We start from the raw sequence: 14,610 nt of genomic DNA, 5'->3' as shown, positions 1-14,610 counted from the left end.
ACCTTCATATACTGTAACCACTTTTGCTAGTGTCTGTCATTTGCAAAATCCTTGTATTGTCTCCAGGTAACTATTCATTCTTTCTTCCAAATGAGGGCATAAGGATTCTAAAAGGTAGAGTAAATCTCAAGAGTTCTCACCTGCAATAGAATTGTAAGATGCTTTTCCAAGTTATGGTGTCTGCAATTCACGACTACACCTTGTAATTAAGTAAGAAATTCTGATTTTAGCATTGTATCTTGGTAAGAGAATATCTGAAGTACATTAATTCAATCTCCCTAAATGGTCTGTTACCATCTGAATACTTATGCTATAATTGATTTTTAAATTATGCAATAATTATCTCCTAGCTTGCTTAAAACCATGTTACAAATAATTATTTTAAGTCAATGAACATTATTTTGCAAACCAGCAGCTCTTCCTCATTAAAAAATTTAAAGTTGCTTTAAAAGCTATTTTCCATAAATGTTCTACAAATGAGAATTCAATTCAATGTAATTGCAATTCAAAAAAAGGGGGACACATATTTATAGATAAGAGCCCAAATGACCAGACCTATGGGGTTCACGCTCACCTAGCGTCCACACCAACAGGGCTAACGTAAAGTGGCTGGAGGGTGGGCCAAGAGAAGGGATGAGCTCATTCAGAATCAAAGGTCACATCTCAGGAGGGAGAAGGGAGAGATGTATGTATAATATTAGCTAAAGCTGATTTTGACCCTGACTTAAGTTATTTTACTTTGTAAAACACTCATTATTTTTTTTCGAATATTTAAAACAGATCCAGGGATGAGTACAGAAATAGTGGGTTTTTTTCCTCCTTTCACTGAATGGATAATTTAAAGGAATATTTCTTCACACAAAGAAATTGTGAAAGGGAAGAGCTAAGTGGTAAATACAGCCGATGTCAAGAGAGTTGTTTCATGGTAAATTGCCCACATCAAGCACGTTGCTTTCATGCTATGTAGGATCCTGTGGACAGCATGGATTGGTTCCTTAAAGATTTTCAAGGTCACTCATGTATATGATTGTACACAACATATCATGCTCATAAAAATCATTGAAATGTCTTCATATTGATCCCAGGGGATGGGGCCTGGCATTGCCATGAGAAGGGGGCTTGCCTTTCACAAATTGTTGGCATTTCTGCGTGGGGCAGCAGACACACACGTCATTTGCATAAATGTCCAAAACCAGGGCCTGTGTCTCTGGACCTGTCAGCCTCGCTTTCTCCTGATTGGTTCCTGCTGCTTCACAAAATTTCTCATCTCTTTACTTTCCCTGTTTTGGATCAAACTGTGAATCATAGTTGAAAGAGTCTTTCAATCTTTTAAATTTCTTCAGAGTTGTCATTTCAATAACAGCTCACGGTTGGGCTGTACTAGCAGCTAATGATCAGCAAGAATGACTCAGCAGTGAGGACGTCTGACACGAAGGCATGGCAGTCTGGGCACGGGAGGAAGAGCGGTGGCTCCTGCACCTGCTCTGAGCCCGGACAAGTCATCTGCCTCTGGCTTCCAAGGCTGCCAGGCCCCTGGAAGAGTCGTAGCAAAGACAACCTGTTCTGTGCAGTCTCCAGAGGAGCGGTGTGCCTGTCCCTCTCCCTCTGTGCCTCCCCCCATTCATGCTCTCTCTCTGTCTCTCAAATAAATAAAAATTTTTTTAAAAGTTTGCTGAGTGGATAGATCTTATGTCAAGTCTTCCTGGGACAAACAGGAATGAGGTGGGAGAAAACTTTTGGTGGGTCGATACACTCATGGCAAAGACTGTGGTGATGGTTTAGGTTTATTTTCAGACTTTTCTGCTTTTGGAAGATGTGAAATTCCAAATTCCCCTTTTGGAAGATGTAACTCAAGGATTTTGTGAGAATTCACTGAAAGAGTGACACCCTGAGCCTCCTACCTCCTCCTCTTCCTTCCTGGAGTGATTCCGTACAGTGTGTGTCAGAACTCCAAGTAGTAGCTGGCGTAAAGGGTAAAGGAGAAACAATGTTTCACTTCAAGAGTAAGAAAATAAAGGTTAGGAAAGGATTTCAGACGTTAAATGGATCCAAGTGCAACAGAACCACTTTTTCAAGTCTATCTGCCATGCATGCAAAGGGCCCACAGATATTTTTCATTAGCTGAATCTTTTGGTCAAAAAATAAATAAACAACTTACTACTTAGGTCTATCCTTAAACTGGTAAATATCTCTTAAAATCTATTTAAGGTTTGGTACTTGAGTGACATATACATTTCTGGGGTTTTCTTGTCCTCTTTTTTTTTTTTTTCCCTCCTTAACTTTATTAAGAGCTACAGGAACAAGGTAGGCAACAAGGATTCCTCACATTAAAAAAATACAGCTGGATGCTGTCACCTCATGGCAAAAACATGGCAAATGAATCATATTTGGGGAGTGAACTGACAAGAAATGAAGTCCAAATGAAGGTAACGTACAAGCGTAAAATCACCGCGGCATTGGCCCAGAGCTGGCAGCTCTCCTCACTCCTGCTCCCCTAGTCCAAGGTCACCTGAGTGTGGGTGGCCCTGCCCTGCGACCTGCCTTTCCAGCGAGCAGACTGCTTGCAGCAAGTCTATCCAGACCTTCCCCATCTCCAAGGATGACTGATTTCCAGGCTTGGGGTGACAATTAGAAGTGAACACAACGAGGTTCTATGCCCAGATGTGAAGGTCGAGGGCTATTCGGTGAATCTTCACTTCACACGTCCCTCATCTGTCCCTTGATATCTTTTAATACACATCAGCAGAATATGCTCATGTGAGAAAATTGTTTATGTGAAAGAAATAAATGTCTTTCTTGGAGGAAGTTGTGTTTTTAAAACATATGTATCTCTGAATAGGTTTGAAAGTTTTAACTCATTTCCCCGAATGTGATAATTTTCCAATAAATCTGAAAAAGAGTGTTTACACAAAGGTGTAACACCTCGGGGGTCTGTGTGGAAAACAAAACACTCATCCCATGTGGTTTTAAATGTATTTTAGTGGTTGCAGGTCCATGTACTCTGTCTAAGCAAACTGTGCCTTCGTCCCTCTGAGACCGAGAAGTGAGTGGAATTGGTTTGGGGAAGGAGCATCTCACCCCCGTGGCATGTAGGACGTGCAGATGAAATGGCCCCATCCTTTCCACTAGAATGATGTTTCCCTTTAAAAACGGTGGTAGGATCTACGATTCAGTTCGCTCAGCTCTGCTCCGAGTGTTTCTAGAGCAGACATGAGTGTATCACAACACACAAAGACTCACACGGTCTTGTTCTAGTGACTCTGGAGATGGGGCTCACAGGGAGAGAAGGAAGCACCCCCCCCCATAAATACAGGATCGATGGCAGACCCCGGCAGCTGGCATGTGACCTCACCATGCAGGTATATTTTCTGCTTTTTTGTTTGTTTTTATTAGTGCATGATTATTACTCAGCTTTTTGAAGACTCATTCTGCCTCCTTTACAAAAGTGGTATGTATGATATTGTTCATTTGTTCCTGAATGGAAAAGAAAAGGAAAAAAAAAAACAAGTATGGGCCAGTGTCTCACTAATTAGAAAAAATCTGTTGCTACGTAAAAATGTACAAAGCACTAAGTGAGTGCCTTGGCATGCTGGGGAGAACTTGTAAATATCACCATATGCTTCCCCCCAACCCCTTGTTTTACTGTTTTTAAACGTGCAGTGTGATTGCCTTTTCCTTCTGCGTTGGATGAGCTCATCTCAACACTGGTTTCTGCCAGTGTTTCCCCACTGTGCCGTATGCTCCTCCTTCACCGTAATCTATCAGTTCTGTGGTGGCTTCAGTTCTGCCGTCCAGTCTTTACTGAGAAATCTGCAACTGTCTGTCTTCATCTTCCTGATTTTACCAGCTCTCCTTTATGCCTGTTACTCATTAAATCTACATTTCCTCTAAATTTACTATGGCCTAAAACATTGGTAAGGAATTCTCTTCTTCACTTGCATATACTTCTAGAATGTTCTCGCCATGGCCACTTATCCCTTCTCCCTGCACGGTGTTTGCCCGGAGCCCTGTTTTTCCACCCACCACTGGCTCAGGAACTTCCTTTGTTCTGGGGTGTTATGAGTTCTCCTTGCTCCCCCCTCAACCTTTCCTGAGGTGAGCCTGTGACCTGTGGCCTGAGCAGTGGGGCAGGGGGACAGCTGTGCACAGCCTTGTCTCATGCCCGCCACTGGCTCCATCTGCCTGTTCTGCACCTGTCCACTTCCTTGCGCCTTAGCACAGGGCTCCCCACAGGGGCCAGGCCAGCAGTGAGCACTGCCTTCTCCTGGAAGCCTTGTTCTTCCCCAGGCTGGGAAAGGATTTTCCGGGTCAGGGAGCCAACTTCACCCAGGGCCCTGAGTTCCTTTTCCAAGGACTCTGGATATGTTGAGAAGACCTCTTATGACACTGCCTTATATTTGGCTGGACCATTCTTATTGCCCAGAGAAACATGGGACCCGTCTCTGTGTGTCTTCTTTCCTTTTTTTCCCCTTTCAGCATAGTTGCCAAAATATCCTAATTCAGTGGCCTTTTTCTGTCACTGGCTGCCCCCACATGAGCTTCTGCTCTCTAGGAAATGTATAAATAAATGTCTCCCTACTGCTCCAGGCTTTCTCCTTTTACCAGTCCCTATTTTGGTGGATACCAGTGAGATTTTTCTGGATTGGTGTTTTCCCTCGCACCCCGTCTTCCCCAGAATTTGGGGACACGGATCTCAGGGGGTGCAAGGACCCCAATATCAGCTGCGTGGGAAGTACAGACTTCAGACCCCACACGGCCTTGGTGGAGTCATGGACGCTGGACAGCTGCCCTTCTCCCCCAGCACTGCTAACGTGGCTTCCAGCAGAGCCAGCCGTGGCATCTTCCCCACCTACGTCTGACCTTGAGAGTGTGGGGAGAGCAGGAAAATAAGGCACTGAAGGGTGCATCTGGGAAGCCAGGATGGGGGCAGCACACTGACGGCAGGTTGCAGACAGGTGGCAAAGCTACAGAGTCAGGCTGAGAGCTGCAATGCGCACAGCCCCTTGTCTGTCCCCCACCGTCGGGAGCAGCCTTGGCTGAGTCCTCACTTCTGCACGTGGGGGCTGGGATGGTAGGGCCTGTCCTTCTGCATTTGTGAGAATTGCATGAGATTAGTGGGCGGCCGGGCAGGACCCAGTGGGCAAGTCTTCCAGAGATGCCTGTCGCTCCGTTCCTTGCTTTCCCATGTCTCCTTTTCGTCAGGCTGGATGCAGTGCACTTCCAGAAAGCAAGACTGGAATGTGTGTGGCAAGTATGTTCTCAACCCTCATTAGCAGAGACCTTTTCCCCTAAGATTTCCTGTAAAGCAGTGGGATCAAAGCTGACGGTGGCTCTGAACCTTGTCCTGGAGAGAGGCCGTGGCGGGCTAGGACCCCCACGGCTGTGTGCGCTCCCCGGAGCAAGGACTCCTTTCATCTGAACACAGATAACCCAGAGCCAGCCTCGCGCCACAGCTATGCTTCCACCAGCAACTCTGTAATCTCTAAAACATCCATCGTGTTGCAGCATTTGCCCAAAATAAAGCTATTAGTTTATGGTCTGAAGATTTGCACCCAGGGGTCTCACCCTTAAACCCACCCCCAGCCTTGGCACTTCTAAAGATAAATGATCTCATTTGGTCTGTCTTCAGGGAGAGAATTACAACACCCCGTGATCGGGGTTGATTCCCAGGAAGTATGACTGTTTAAAGATAAAGGGTTTTACAATAGGATATAAGTACTACACAATATTAAGCATCATTGCCAATGACTTATGTAAGGGAAGGCATGGGTTTTGTCTAGGAAGGAGTTTTCTGGTCTATGTCTGGATGGGTTCTTCAAAGAATTAAATCTTCTGCATTTATTTATTGGGAGATGATGTGTTCACAATTATTAATAATCAACATGATGTGTTCACAATTATTAATAATCAACAGAACACCAAAAAAAGAAAAAAAAAAGATCTTCTAAATAAATGTGTGCCTGGGAAGCATGGGGAAAGTGCTGTCCCACAGAACTCCCTGTGTGACTGAGAAGAGCTCTATCCCAACCTCCAACACAGCAGCACCAGCTGGGTGTGGCCAGGGGGTGCCTGGAATGTGTCTCCTGTGACTGAACTTGAATTTGTCCATTGGCTATGGTATTGGATGCTTTGCTGGGTAAAAACTATTCTTTTTCTTTTTGTTTTCCTTTTTATTTTTTTTTCATGTATACAGTTGATTATAAAAGAAGCTGTATGTATTGTCGCCACCATTTTGTGACTTGGAATACCTAGTCACATACAATTTAGATCCTATGATCTGTCCTTAACCAAAATGGGAAATGGAAGAGTGAGTAAAAATAGCTACAAACAACAAAATTTGGAGACAGAGAAGAACCAATTTTCCCAGTTAGGAAAAAAAAAGAAAAGAAAAGACCAGTTGTACTGTTGATTTTTTTTTTTCACAACTGAAGTTTTCCAGTTTGATTTAATGAATACAATCTTAAAGGAATGTCTCTTTGATCTATAATTAAGAAACCATTAGGTCATATGTTTTATAAAATTTGAATTATTTAAATCCAAAGGTAATATCAGCTGTTTTTCAACTACCAGACACCTGCTAAATATTGGAAAACCAAGGCTGTTTCTTTTCTTTCATGCTTCCTCACCTTCACTGCAAGCATGGCTTTTCTGGAGGCTCATTTTGGCTTCAATGTACTTTCTTCTAAGCTGTGAATTCAGTAGAACTCTCACAAGACTCTTAAGTGGATGCCCAACTTACTATTCTTTTCCGAATATTCTACTTGCAATGGACATGGTTTTCACCAAAACCACTCTTCCATCGGTCAGTCCATAGTGAGGCTCAGAACCTGGGGTTGTCTATGCCTTGAATCACCGTATAAGACAAAGCACTGATTTTTTAAAAATCTGTACCCATACCCATAGGCTGCCAAGATCGGAGGCACTGCCTCGAGCTCGTTGGTGAACAGAGCGTGCTCTGGTGCTCTGAGAGGCACGAGCAGGGAGCCGGTTCCTCATGAGATTTACAGGTTCTTGGCAATTCTCCCACAGAGCTGCTTCAACTGCCTCCTTGTAGCCACCCAGTTCACAAGCCCCCAGGTGTCAACCCACATCAGTGTGGCCTGTGAGACTCTGCCTGGTCCCACTGCTCCCATAACCTTCTCTCTTGGTCACTTACCACTCCCTGGGGTGACCTTTCTTTCCCTGCCTTAATGGCACCATGCTTGTTCCTGCCTCTGGGCGTTTAGACTTACCCTTCCTTCTGGCTTATAAAGCTCTCCCCAGAGAGCTTTCCCAGGCTGCCTCCTTTCACTGTTGGGGTTTCTATCAAATGGCAGCTGCTCTGTGTGGCCTTCCCGGATCCCTTAGCTAACCCTCTGTCCCCATCCCCACAGTCACACCGCACCGTTACTCCTCACTGCTATGCTCTGTCTCGTGTGACCCTACACTGCATCTGTCTTCATGTTTACTGACCACCCCCACCCCCAGCATTGTCTGCTCTCCACTGAATACCAAACCTAGCAGGACAGCTGCTCTGTCGTGGGCACACAGGAAATACTTAATTAAATAAAGATGTGTTAAACTTTAACTGATGATTAAGGCTTATTAAACATAACCGATATTTTCCAAATTAATTTCTCAAAGATGTTCTACTTCTCATGTGAAACAAACCTCTGACTGGAATTCTGGGTGGTGTGTATGTGTGTAGGGCATGGGGGGATCACGGCACAGAGTTCCCGCTCAGAGGAAAGAAAGAGGTCATGGTCTCCTCCGGCCTGCCCACTGGGGATGACTGAGCACCACATCTAAGTACTTAGGCTCTGGGGGTTCGAACACGTTTTCAGGCTCATAGAATTTCGTATTGAAAAATGCAGGTGCCTTTTCATGGTGATTTTTCTCAAGCACTGTGTTCAGCTCTGGAAAGTAGATTTGAAGAAGATAAGACATGGTGTCTGTTCTTGGGGAGCCTACATTATAGCCTCATTTGCTTCTTATTGGGAACAACACATACAGACAGGGTTTTTTAAAAACACAGGGAAGAGGGAGAAGGGAAAAAGGAAGAGAGAAATTGCACAAGACTAATTTTGCCCACTTTACTATTTTTTTCTCAAATTGGTCGTATAGAACATAAAATATGTGTAAAGACTGTGGCAAAGTAAATGGCTCATATAGTGAGTGTTTCTAAAAGAGTGTTAGGGCTCACTCTATCAATTTTATTGTATAACTGTCGGCTTCCGGTACCTTTCAGAGACAAATCTGGAGCAAGCAATGTGATCAGAAGGGCATTTTGATCTATAAGATCTTATCATCCTACAGATCTATAAGATCTACATTGACACTCCTGAGGTTTCACCCATTTCAAACTGTTTGTGCTGAGCCTGTGAGGCGTCAGCTTGATTCAAGGGGGTGCATAATCTCTCTTCTTAGTGTTTCTGCATAAGACTGTTTTTCTAAAAAATTGTACAGCTGTGTAATCAGGAACTCTAAATGAAAACACTGAAAATAGCTTTTGCTGTTTTCAACATTAAATACTCTAAGCAGAGCTGAAGTACTGAAAGATAATTCCTCTGTTGTTTCCTTGCCACCTAAAGAGCTTTTTCTCTTGGAAATTTTGAGTTCTGAATTTATCTGAAAAGTCTTAATTATGTTTAAGAAAATGTTTCTTATTCACAACCTGAATTGACCTTCAATCAGTCAAAGCCCTGTTTGGATGCTCCTGGAAAGTTATAAGCCACTGACAAGCTTTCGTCTGTGATTCCTGGATTCTGGGTTAGATCTATTCCAGGAGTCCTGGGAGCCTGCTCCTGGGGAATCTTAATGACCCTTGCACAATCACAGACAAAGCCAGAGGCAAAAAGAACCCTCAGACTCTTACCTCCTGTAGCATTCACTATCTGGTGCTTCCTCCCACGGCCGTACCCTGGGCTCTTCCTACAAAGCCTAGAATGGCTGGGCCAAGAGAACTCTCAGATGGTGAGTTTTTAGGACCTTCTGCCAAATTTTCATTTACTCATATGCTTAGGAAACAGCGCTGGATTCTGTGGAACAGGGATATTAATAGTTTTTAAGTTGAAACTTCTTCTTTTTTTTTTAAGATTTTATTTATTTATTTGACAGACAGAGATCACAAGTAGGCAGAGAGGGAGTAGAAAGAGAGAGAGGAGGAAGCAGGCTATCCGCGGAGCGGACAGCCCAATGCGGGGCTCGATCCCAGGACCCTGGGATCATGACCTGAGCCAAAGGCAGAGGCTTTAACCCACTGAGCCACCCAGGCGCCCCTAAGTCGAAACTTCTATATCAGAATTACTGCCCTGTCACTTGCAAATCAAGAGTGAATTAACTTCATCTTTTTGAACTATCTCATTGACAATAGAGATAGTGAAGATTGCTCCAAGTCCTTTACCTAAGTAAACACCTGTGAGTATTCTGTAATACAGCACTCTCAAAGACAAGAAATGATTTCTTCTTCAAATCAATTCAGAATGAGGCAAGGTAGAAAGAAAGATGAAAAAGAAGGAAGGAAAAAATCTTGCATTATTATTTTTAGCAGTTGAATAGAGGACCCAGGAGTTTGAAAGGTGAAAGGTGCTGGATGTGTTATGAACAAACCTCCTGTAGGTCCATGGACACCCTCAGCAAAATGGCACCTGCATAAACGGTCTGTCACCATTCCCTAACACCAAAAGCAGAACACAGTCTTCTCTCCCTGTGACTTTCCATGCACTTAGGCTCTGGGGGTTCGAACACGTTTTCAGGCTCATAAAAGATGATGTATTTCAAACTTATGTTGAGCACCATCAAAATGAAAGTGTTTATCTCTCACTCTGAGTAAGGAAAACAAGAATGAGAATGAGGTGATATTGGCAGACAATGGATTTCTTTTTCGTGCCAAATGTAAGGAGTTTAGGAAAGCACAATATTTCCTTAATCTCTCTCTCTCTCTCTCTCTGGGTTTCTCTGGATTGTGGAAAGTCACCAGAGAATGTGTTTCCTGGTTATTTGTTCCTTATAGTTCACAATTTCTCTCAATGTTCATCTTTAATTTTATCCCCTATATAAGCCCAAACAGGGTCTTTGATTCACAGGTGTGTTATTTTCCATCAGCTATAGCTTATTGCCACTCAAATTATATTGTGTAAAATGTAATAAAATGAAGACCTTGAAAAAAATGCAAATAAGCAAAAGAAAAATATATATTTACAATATACAAAATATGCATGTGTGTGTATCCACACACTATGCAACTATATGTGTGTGTACATATGTGTATATATTTATAGTTGTAACGCATAACTTACTTGGAAGATACAGTGCAGGGACAGCGACATTTCTATAGTCCCAGATGCACAGAATTATGGGAGAAAAGATTCATTTCTAGGCAGTGTGACGCACTTTTTATGGACTCGATTAATCTTGGGAAAATAGAAAACATTAAGTAAAACCGTACATAATAGTAAAGCTATGTATCTGCTATATTCTTTAAGATGCTGTCGTCCGGGCCATGGTGACACCGAAGAACGCGCACAGAGAGGAGTGCAGGGGCCGGAGCCAGGCTCTCAGGGCTGCGCAGGCTGGGGCTGCGGGCCAGGAACCAGCACCACCGGATCGGAAGCCCCAGAGCCCGGGGTCCGCGGGGAAATGCAACAGGTGCGTTCATTGAAGTCAGGGAGTGCTTCCCTGAGGAGGAGGCGGTGGATGGGGGGGTTTTCACGGCATGGAGTTTAGAGGGAGGCCACCAGAGCAGGGAGGAGTGGGGCAGGGCACACCTGCAGGGATGATGCCGAGCTGGAAGGAGGGCGGGGAGGGGGGCTGGCAGGCTGCCCCCGGGACACGGGAGGACGTTTAGGACACGGGTTGGCCAGGGGACGAGCCGGAAAGCCGGGTCAGGACGCCGCACTGTGAGGGACCCTGAGTGTCCGAGCCAGGAAGGGTGATGCAGTGCCCAGGCAAGGGGCACCCAGGGAGGCTTCAGGGTGCAGACCGGCACCTGCTCCAGTGGAATGACAGAGTGGGGGAGGGGAGTGGGGCTGCTGCGAACCTGGGCTGGGAATCTGTCTCTATAGACTGTATCTGAAATGGAGCTAATTAGTGATCAGGACTGAGTCAAACGGAGTGAGACCAGTTCTTGGAAGGTTGCAAGGTGGTTTGTCTCCTGGTACCTAGCCTGGCTTTCGTTGTTGTCGGGTTTCCCTCCTCTTCCAATCACCAGCCGTGAAGTCAGGTTTTAAAATTGAATTCATTTAATGATTTTAGGCCCTAACCCCTTACCCAGAGGGGAAAAATGCTGTCAATGATATCTTGTATATCCACCCAGTAATATCCATTTCAGGGATGTATTGTTATTATTATTTATTGTTATTATCTTGCTTTTAAAAAAACCTGTCTCACAAATGCATTCTATGTGATCCATGTTATTCCATAGAATGAAGGTAGCATGCTTTATCTCTGTGCTCACCAGCGGCAGAGAACCGGACCGAGACTGTGAGGACGTGACACTGTCCTCACAGGCGTATTCTGTGTTGCTCATGTGTCCCTGTGGGATTCGTTCCCAGGAGTGGAGTTTCTACTCTGTGTAGACGGTGCACTGAGGGGATTTAAGGTGATCCTCCTTCTGGACTGTCATCTTCAGAGCTATGCAGCAGGTGTTTGGGACATTTTTATTTAATGTTATGCAAATCGCCTTCCAGGGGCTCCTGCCTAAATCCCCTGGACCATGGCAAGCCAGTTTATGTGGGTCAGGCAGCCAGTCCCCCTGGGTTCCAGTTTTATGACCTCACAACTAGCCGTGTCATGTGAGGACAGTGAACTGAGATGCCTCCTGCCTCAGTTTCCCTACTTGTGAATGTGAGGATGTGTTGAATTATCACATGTAAAGCACGTGAGGCAGTTAGAGTCCTGGACGTCCTGAGCACCCAGCATGGGTTAACTCTTCTGGTGGCTTTAATGATCATCTTTAAATGTATTCTGTTTTTAAACTGCATCTTATGCTGAATGATACACAGGGATATCATAGATCTGATGTGCTAGCTACAGGTCACACTAAGACATGGGAAATAGAATATTATAAAATAAAAAAAAAAAAAGCGTTCAAACTCCGCCACAATTTGGAAAGTTCTAGCCTGAGCAAGATCATTCCTCGGAATGCCTTGAGCTCCTTAAATCAGAGAGGGTCCATGGTGCCACATGGGTGTTACGAGACTCATCTCTCCAAGTGGGAGTGAAGTTGGGCATTTCTCGTATGTTCACGAGTCATTTTATTTTCTTTTTGTAAACTGACCATTATCTTTTTTGCCTGATTTTATATGAAGTTTTGGTCTTTATCCATTGGTTTGTAAAAGGGTTTTATAAATGGAAGAGATTAGTTCTTTGTCAGGTGTACTAACAATTTTGTTCCTATTCATGTCTGAAGTATTTCTGAGGGCTCCCCCCACCCCCATTCCGTTCCTTTCAGTTGAGCTAAGTTATCAGTCTTTTCTTCCCTGGCACCTGGGTTTGGGCCTTGCTGACACCCTTGATCTTACCCACAAGGCTGAGAAGCGATTGGGTCCTGCTTAGAAAGCCACAGCTGGCCACCTGTGCTTTGTATCCACAAACATTCTCCCCTGGTTTTGTCCTGTCCTTTCTCTGGGTCTCTTTTAGTGTAAATCTTCATTCCATTCCACAACTACTTCAATGTACGGTGTAAAGGATGGACCTTGTGTGACGTATGGACCTCTAGATGGCTATTTGGGCCAGCATCACTTACTGAGTAACTCCGTTTTCCTCACTGAATTGAATTGCCACGTTCACTGGCCGCATGTGCTACATTCCAGGGTAAGTCTGTGTGTTTACTGCCGGGCCCTCTGATCGCTCGTCATGAACACCTGTCCTGACACACTAATCTCTGAGAGCCCGAGTCAGGCTCTGTCATGTACTTCTCTACACCTGTAGAGCTAACACTTGTTACTCTTTTCACTAAGTACTCTTTTCACTAAGTGTACTCTTTTCACTCAATGACTCTTGAATGTAACATTTCAAATTGAAACATGGCATTATCAAAAAAATAAATAAAAGGAATGATCTTATTTTACTTAGCATTTTACTTTAGGAAGGACTAATGTCTTTATAATATCAAGTCCTGGTACCCAACCCAGGGATTGTTTCTGTCTCCTGTCATGTCCTTCGGTGCTGTTCTGAATATTTATTCATAGAAATCTTGAAACATTTCTTGTTAATTTTTTATTTCAGATTCCATTAAAATTGGAGACAATTTTTCCTTATTTTACATATGTGGGGAGAACCATTGACTTTTGAAATTAATTTCAGAGGGAGAAACTTTACTGAATTTTCTTACTACTTACTGTTTTTTGGGATCTTGTCTTATTTTCAAGAAACAGACACTGATAATTTTGATTTATTTCTAATGTTTATGCTTCTTGCTTTATACCTCTTCTTGCTGAATGTGCTAAGAAAGGTAAGAATAGAAACCTGGGAGGGAGGAGTGAAATATTAAATACAGGTTTAAAAAGGAAGCTATAGCTACCAAAATAAATGTCCTCTCTGGGAGCAAGTTATGAGAGAAGTCAGAAATAGAAGTCTGGGACCTTAAAGAGACATGAAGGAATGAAGAAAAAGCTTACAAAACATTATATTGCTGTTATTATATGACAGAAGTTTTAAATCATTTTATCATCCCTGAATGATGAACCAAATCCAGTCTCTCTCTCTTTTTTTAATTTAAAATCAATTAATTGGGATGCCTAAGTGGCTCAATTGTTAAGCGTCTGCCTTTGGCTCAGGTCATTATCCAGGGTCCTGGGATCCAGCCCTGCACCCAGGCTCCATGCTCAGTGGGAAGCCTGCTTCTCCCTCTCCCACTCCCCATGCTTCGGTTCCCTCTCTCCCTCTGCTTCAGTTCCCTCTCTCAAATAAATAAATAAAATCTTTAAAAAATTTTTAATATTAAAAAAATCAAGTAGTTAACACATAGTGTATTCTTATGTATTTATGTACTATGTATGTATTATGTATATTATGTATTATCCTGTAGTTTCAGGATAGAATTTGGTGACTCATCTGTTGAGTACAACACCCAGTACTCATCACATCCGTGCCCCCGCTTAATGCCCGTCACCCGGTGACCCCATCTCCCTGCCCACCTCCCTTCAGCAGCCCTCAGTTTGTTTCCTGGAGTTAAGAGTCTCTTATGGTTTGTCTCCCTCTCTATTTTTATCTTACCTTATTTTTTCTTCTTTTCCCCTAAGCTCATCTGTTTTGTTTCTTAAATTCCACATATTAAGGAGATCATATGATAATAGTTCTTCTCTCGTTGACTTATTTCACTCAGTATTACGCCCTCCAGTTCCATCCACATCGTTGCAAATCACATCAGGTCTTTCGATGTGCATATATATTCATTCGAGGATATCAAACACAGCTTCACATTTACTTCTACTTTTTTCTCTGTAAACTCCTAACTAATTTGCTTTTTCAAGACTCATAGATTTTGAGAAAATAAGGCAAGATCAACCACTTTTATTACATTAGCTTTGGGGCATAATATATATATTTGTTATGGAATCATATATATATACACGATTATGAACAATGAAGGAAACATAATAATAATTATCATAATTAGTGATATTAATA

The sequence above is a fragment of the Mustela nivalis genome (genome assembly GCF_964662115.1).
Source record: "Mustela nivalis genome assembly, chromosome: 2".
NCBI lineage: Eukaryota > Metazoa > Chordata > Mammalia > Carnivora > Mustelidae > Mustela > Mustela nivalis.
Note: the sequence above shows the minus strand (reverse complement) of the source record.